The sequence below is a fragment of the Rattus rattus genome, chromosome 14 (genome assembly GCF_011064425.1).
Source record: "Rattus rattus isolate New Zealand chromosome 14, Rrattus_CSIRO_v1, whole genome shotgun sequence".
NCBI lineage: Eukaryota > Metazoa > Chordata > Mammalia > Rodentia > Muridae > Rattus > Rattus rattus.
In genome coordinates, this window is record NC_046167.1 from 47,491,863 (window position 1) to 47,498,257 (window position 6,395).

The 6,395-nt window shown below is 45.9% G+C and overlaps 1 long non-coding RNA gene across 1 annotated transcript; it reads right to left on the reverse strand.

Annotated features, from left to right (window-relative positions):
* Window positions 1-2,833: 2,833 nt before the first annotated feature.
* Window positions 2,834-3,969, reverse strand: LOC116883397. Its single transcript, XR_004385756.1, has 2 exons — window positions 3,698-3,969; window positions 2,834-3,496 (listed from the first exon to the last, which is right to left on the reverse strand). It is a non-coding gene; the product is annotated as an uncharacterized LOC116883397 (long non-coding RNA).
* Window positions 3,970-6,395: the final 2,426 nt, after the last annotated feature.

Genomic DNA, 6,395 nt, shown 5'->3' on the forward strand with positions numbered 1-6,395 from the left:
TTATCATTCAGTCGCTGAGTCTCTGTGTGGAAAAATTCATGCTAATTCCCCCTAGCAACAGCCTCAGCCTATCAGGAGACTTTATGTACCGTGCAGCTGCCTGCCAGAATAACTCTAAGTAGGTCAGGCCTGTATTTCTAAAAATGCTACGGTCTAGTAACCCCACTGTCCCGTCTGTCTGCCCTGCCCCATAATAACCTCAATTGCTTGGTGACACAATGACATACTATCCTGTTAGAGTGCAATCACATCATGCTACATTATTCTGCACGGGCATGGCTGGGTGAAGGACCCTCCGAGGGGAGGGGCAGTATTAATCAGACAGCCATTCATGTCCACCAGCGTTTCACTCTCGAAATGGAGACTGCATTAATGACCAGCTGTTTGAACTAACACAAACAAAATAATGTCTTCCACCCTGTTGGGTGCCCAGAATACAGCATTCTGATCTGGCAGGTTCCACTCCTTGACTAAATCGAAGATGTAAATTAACTGGGCTCAGACAACGTAGGCTTTGGCAACCCTGAAGTGAGTATATTTAAATTATATTACATGTGATTCAAAAAGCTATTGATTTGATACACACGGCTCTCCTTGCCTACAGTTTTCCCTAATCCACGTTTTTTTTTTTAAAGGAAATTGCATACATGGGTAACATAATACATATGTGCCCATTGCCCAGGGACTCAACTGCAGGGGCTGAACTAAAATTGACTTCACTTTGGGCAGAGAAACAAAGCTGGTCAGTAGTAATTGTGCAGCATGAACACAAATACAAATAGTCAGTGCACACCGTGAAGGAGCACTAAAACAAATAAGAGTAAACACGCTGAACTAGCCAATCAGCTCCTCCCACCAGCTCCTCCCACCAGCTCCTCAGGGAGGCTGCAGAGAATGCTGGAACTCCCGACACCAGAGAGGCTGGGGGCGGAAGGGAAGGTGCCCTTCAACATCATACAGTGGTATGATGCTTCCCCACAGAATCCGAAGCAAGATAATCACAACAAAGGCTTTTTCGATGTATAAATTAAGCATACCCAAACAGCTCAGAACCTGCAGTAAAATTTTAATTCTATGTTAGAAATTTTAGAATCTAACAGGGACATTCGTACTTGAGGGTACTTTTAATTCTCCTCCATTGGCATACAGAAGTGAAGGGTAGATACCGAGACAGGAGCCCAGCAGTGCAGTGTGGGGCTGTTTGGGACGGTATCTTACGGTGACAGAGCTTGCATACTTAGTCTGCTTGCTTACAGGTTCCCTGTTTGATCTCACAAACACTCTCCGATACGCTGAGCATTCTGCCAGAAGTTAGGCAGAATCCAGCCGGTGAGATGTGCACCCTAGCTGCGCTTAATTTTCAAACAGAAAAATGCCTTCATCTGCCCTTGTTTGAACTGTGCTTGATAACTTAGTTATGACTGCCTTCTGCACTCTGTGGTACACAGCACACAGTTATTCTTGGAGAGATACAGTCTCTGACGCAACCATGAACCGCTAATTACAAGCTGCTGACATTCTGCTCGTCTCTGCAGCTTTGAAGTCCTGCTTTGTCTCAGGGCTCTTTCACCACGCTCCCATCCCTTACCATCTCCTTTCTCTCCCTTCATAGCCTTTCTGAAGTCCCTCTAGCACAACCTGGAGAAGGAGAAGGGATATTATCAGACTTGCTTGGGTTTCTTTCCTCTGGCCATCACAGCCCTCTCTCTCTCTCTCTCTCTCTCTCTCTCTCTCTCTCTCTCTCTCTCTCTCTCTCTCTCTCTCCCACATAGATCTACAGTTTGGAAGTACAGTAATAAGATCCTGTCTCCACCCCCACCCTCAGGAATGCACCAACAGCTGGCCAAACATAATCCAGCACACAGAGCGGCTCTGTAGATTTCCTAACAAACAGTGGGTGGACAGGCCAGACAGGCGTCCCAGAGGAGCCCCCATGACAACTGGGAAAGCTGCTTGCTCCCAGCTCAGAGATCACTTCACCCAGCTCACTCATATTGATCTACAAGCTTCTAGTACCCGCCAAGCCCCAACCGAGGCTATGGAGAGGCCGCCCTCCTCCTACAGCCTCAAGCAGGCTGGAAGCTTTCTTTACACTGACATCAGTCTTGCCCTGCCTCATGCCACACACCCCTGCAAGCTCGACAGCTACAAACCCCAGTGCCAGGATCAGCAGCAGCACCTGTGATTACCATCTAGCTGGGAGCCAGGAGGACCCTCCCTTTTCCTTAAAGAATTTCCTTTATTAAGCATAGCTGATCCTAGCATTCAAAAGCATGTAAATCTAACACTGTATTCATCTCCACTGAACGCTTAGCTTCTGAAGCCTGTGGTATCCAGCTGGCCTCAAAGTCATCTGGGATACATTTATTTTGATTAAATTGATCGCATTTCTATTTAGAGGACAGAATTTTTCCGCCATACTGAATACAGCTGTGTTTACAGGGCTCTGTAGGAGAAGAAAACAAAACCGTACAGTGAGTCTTAGCCCAATGCAGAGCACTTAGAACCTCAAGGAGTTAAAACTGAAGGGGCTTGCTCTGCCGTTTCAAAAAGTCTATACGCAGCTGCTCTGCCCAAGTTTTCTGGCTAGCCAGGAAATAGGTCTTGAGCAGAAGCTGAAAATACTGGCTGAAATCAAACCCGACCCAGCCAAGTGACACACACTCTCTCTCTCTCTCTCTCTCTCTCTCTCTCTCTCTCTCTCTCTCTCTCTCTCTCTCTCTGTGTGTGTGTGTGTGTGTGTGTGTGTGTGTGTGTGTGTGTGTGTGACACAGTCTCTTCCATGTCTCCACACGCATGCACATGCACTTAAATCCATGCTGCAAGACTGCTATTTTCTCTGGGACACTGTATTGTCACCCAGCCCATCAGTTTCTTCCTTGACAGTACCAGGGACATCCACATTGCAATTTACAGGTCCTCCGTGCATGTGCTGGCAGATCCATTATGCCATCCTTCCTTAGACTAAGACTGCAGAGAGGGCAGCAGACAATCTCACGACACTCAGCAGCTCTTCTTCTCCCTTTCCATTTCTCCAGCTCTGCCCTGTCAGGCAGACACAGCAAGTACCTGGTTCATCCATCTTCAGTTCCATTCTCTGGGAAAATGCCACCATATCCAGACCTGGGTTGTCCCCCTCAGACTAATCCCAGAGAGCAGCCGGAGTTAGGCGCATGAGTCAGGGGCTGCGGCTGCCCTCCCCTGTATGCATAGCATCGGTGGGCACTGATGTATAGTATTCCTAAATTCCCTTTCCAAGTCCTTCACATGCCTCTAGCATCCCACCCCAATCTTCTGCAACTTCACCCTGTCTTCCAAGACCCCATCCGGCTGTGAGAGACCCTGGCCAGGGATTGCAGTAGGTCCTTCGGCAGGGTGCAGACAGGAGATTCTGGGATTCTAGTTGTACGATGGGCCATCTCAGGCGGGAGTCAGCCGGAACCATGCAGGTGAGCCGGACGAAGCTTGATGTGCCCACAGTGATGCAGCCCTGGAGCTGTGAAGGAGACAGTCTGGCTTCAGAATTTCGGGGGAAAAAAAGAAAAAGAAAAAGAAAAAAATCGAAAAGAAAGAAAGAAAAAAAAACAACAGCGCAGCTCGGCGCCTGTAGGAGTGGAAAAAATACAGATACAACCAGAAAAAACAATAGCTAAAATCAAATTTCAAAACAAAAATAGGAATACAGAGATCAGCATACTTGATGCGACTTTTATTTCTGACGTTTTCTTGGTTTATTGGCCTCCCCACCCCCTCCAAAAACTCCCCAGTCCCTGAACGCCCGTCTGTCCACGAGTGCCGAGTCTCAAATGCGATTGCTCCACAGTGCCGCAGACCTACATCACATGAGAAAGCACATGACGAGCCGGAGTCGGCTGCTGCTGTGGTCAACTGTTCTGCCGAGGCAGAAGGGGGGTAGGAGGCAGTGCCCCTCTCACGCTGCCAGAAAGAAATTTCCTTAACAGAACAATGGGAGGGCGGCATCTCAGAAGAAATGCTTGAGAAACGTGGACTTTTCCATATGCACACTGATGAAGAGGCACCGTGGGTACTTGAAGACAAGCGGAGGATGCTGTACCGCAGACACAAGCTGGATGGCAGTAATATTATTTCTTGTGTGTACTCGTCAAAGTTGATTCCGTTGAAGTAGATTCCTGAAAAGCACATACCATGTCTTCCGAGCATGATCAGGCTTGGAAAACCAATTCTATTATCTCTCCTTGCAATCTGTATCTGAACCTGCATTGTGAATAATTTATTTTTAGTCTAATAAAAGGCTTGCCAAGACTGCACCCTTTCTATGGCAAGTGGCGCATGCAGTATTCACCTAAGAAGGAAAACCTTGTCCCTTTGTAGGGAGAACAGAGGAGACAGTTTTTATTGTTCAAAGAAAAATAATAAATCAATAGCGACTTCTTACTTAAAGGCATATATACAGCAGTAAGATTCCTCCAAAAGTCATCACCCACGGGCCTTTCTGTTTCTTTGGATTGACAGGTTTCTGGTTTGCACTTTGGCATCTCACACTGGCATCTCATGCTGGTAAACAGGGGTGATGTTTTCCTAACACCGGCCAAAGCCCATGAGCCTTTACTTTGCAGCAAAATGACAACTAACAACTGCTTCCCAGAACAGCCTTCTGCAGAGGTGCTGAGTGGCTACCACTGTCTGAGTGCAGATCACACGCTGGAGAGAGATGACCTTGGGGTCCACAGGTTCTGTAAATCATCCCGGAATAAGCACGGTGCCTATTTGGACACTCTCAAAATGTAAACGTATACTATATTAGAAAAAGCATATGATCATACCAGCTGATCAAAATGAGAGAATTTTTTGTGAATAGGTGAGGTGACTACCTCCTATGTCATTTGACTGTACTCAACAGTGCAAGAGCCTTGGTTACACACATGAGACGTCCTCTGCGTTTGTGTATATAAGGCTACCCAGCCTGGGAATTGTATGGAACATGAAAGGCATGTTCTCAAGGTATAACAATCGCATGTCTTCTTTGACTCCAAAGACAACTTTCTACCAATCTGATCCCTGCAGAGTGCTTTCCTTTCCTCCACCCTCCCCACAATCCTTCTTTACACGTGGCCCTTGAATTTCAGACTCCTCTCCATTCTGTCAGAGTCAGACTGCACTCTTTTGTATCTCTGTCTGATTGTAAACCGTTGCAATAATCTGATGTATCTGCATCACACAAAACCACTGTCTACATGCTCAGGACAACTCTTTGCCTATCACCGGGGCTAGCCCCTGATTTCTTCAATATTCTTATGCTACCAATCAATGGTATTATCAGCTTGTATAACTATTTAAACAAGTTGGTCTACTTTGTATAGATCCTTCGTTGAGTAACAACAGCAAAGTCTTGCTTTGTTAATCACTATACAACAATGGCATATGAACATTCTCCCTGACTCAGAAAACATATCTACAGGGCCTGCACCTCGTTTTCTGTTAGAAATAAGCTCATATCGCCTTTGGTGTAACTATTCTGAGTTTTATTTCTCATAAAAATAATAAATGGGTCTAAATTTACCTGATAGATGTGGGTCAGAGAAGAAATGCTACGGAAAAGCGCAAAGAGGAAAATGGCTTCTATGTAAACACCTGGAAAGGTGCCTTGGGGTCCCAATTTGTAGTGAAATCTAAGATGGCCATCAAGAAGCTGGGATGGATGGTTTAATTTCTACAATGGCAACGCCAATCACTGAAAATGAGCACTTATGCCTGAGAGCCTATAGGAAGCTCTTAGCAATCCTATGAGCAAAGAATTTTAAGATAAATTATTTGAATGAATTAGAAAAGGAAGAAGATGCAAAGGAAGAACAGACTTGATTTTAGCAAGCTTGTTTAGAGAAACGGACCTAGACCAAGGAGAATCCATCTTAAAGCAACTCGCCCTCCCCTTAACCCTGTAAAATAACAACCTACCTGTAAGATAGGGCATCTGGGAGCCAAGACCAAAGGTGGTTGATGGAAAGGGTGGGGGAGAGCAGGATAGCTCCTTTTCTGTGATACCCCTACACTGCTCAAAGAAGCAGCAAGAACATACAAAAGCATAGTTTGGAATGTTGACAATGCTTCCATCGACTTTGCGTTCCAATTTCTGGAAGTAGTCTTTGTCTGGGAGGCAAGGGAATGGCTCCTGGACTCTGCTGGCACTGGGGAAGGAGATGAGAAGGATTCTGGGGGCTCTGTGAGGAAAGAGCTAGGACTATTAAGGGCAATCAAGTTGGTTGCTGGCTACACAAATACTTGGTACAGTTTTCCTTTCTTTTTGATCTTATTTATTCTTTTATATCTTGAGAGGAGATTTTGTTGTAGAGCCCTGGCCAGCTTAGTACTCCCTACGTAATCTAGGCTGGATTCAAGGTCACAGTCCTCTTCCT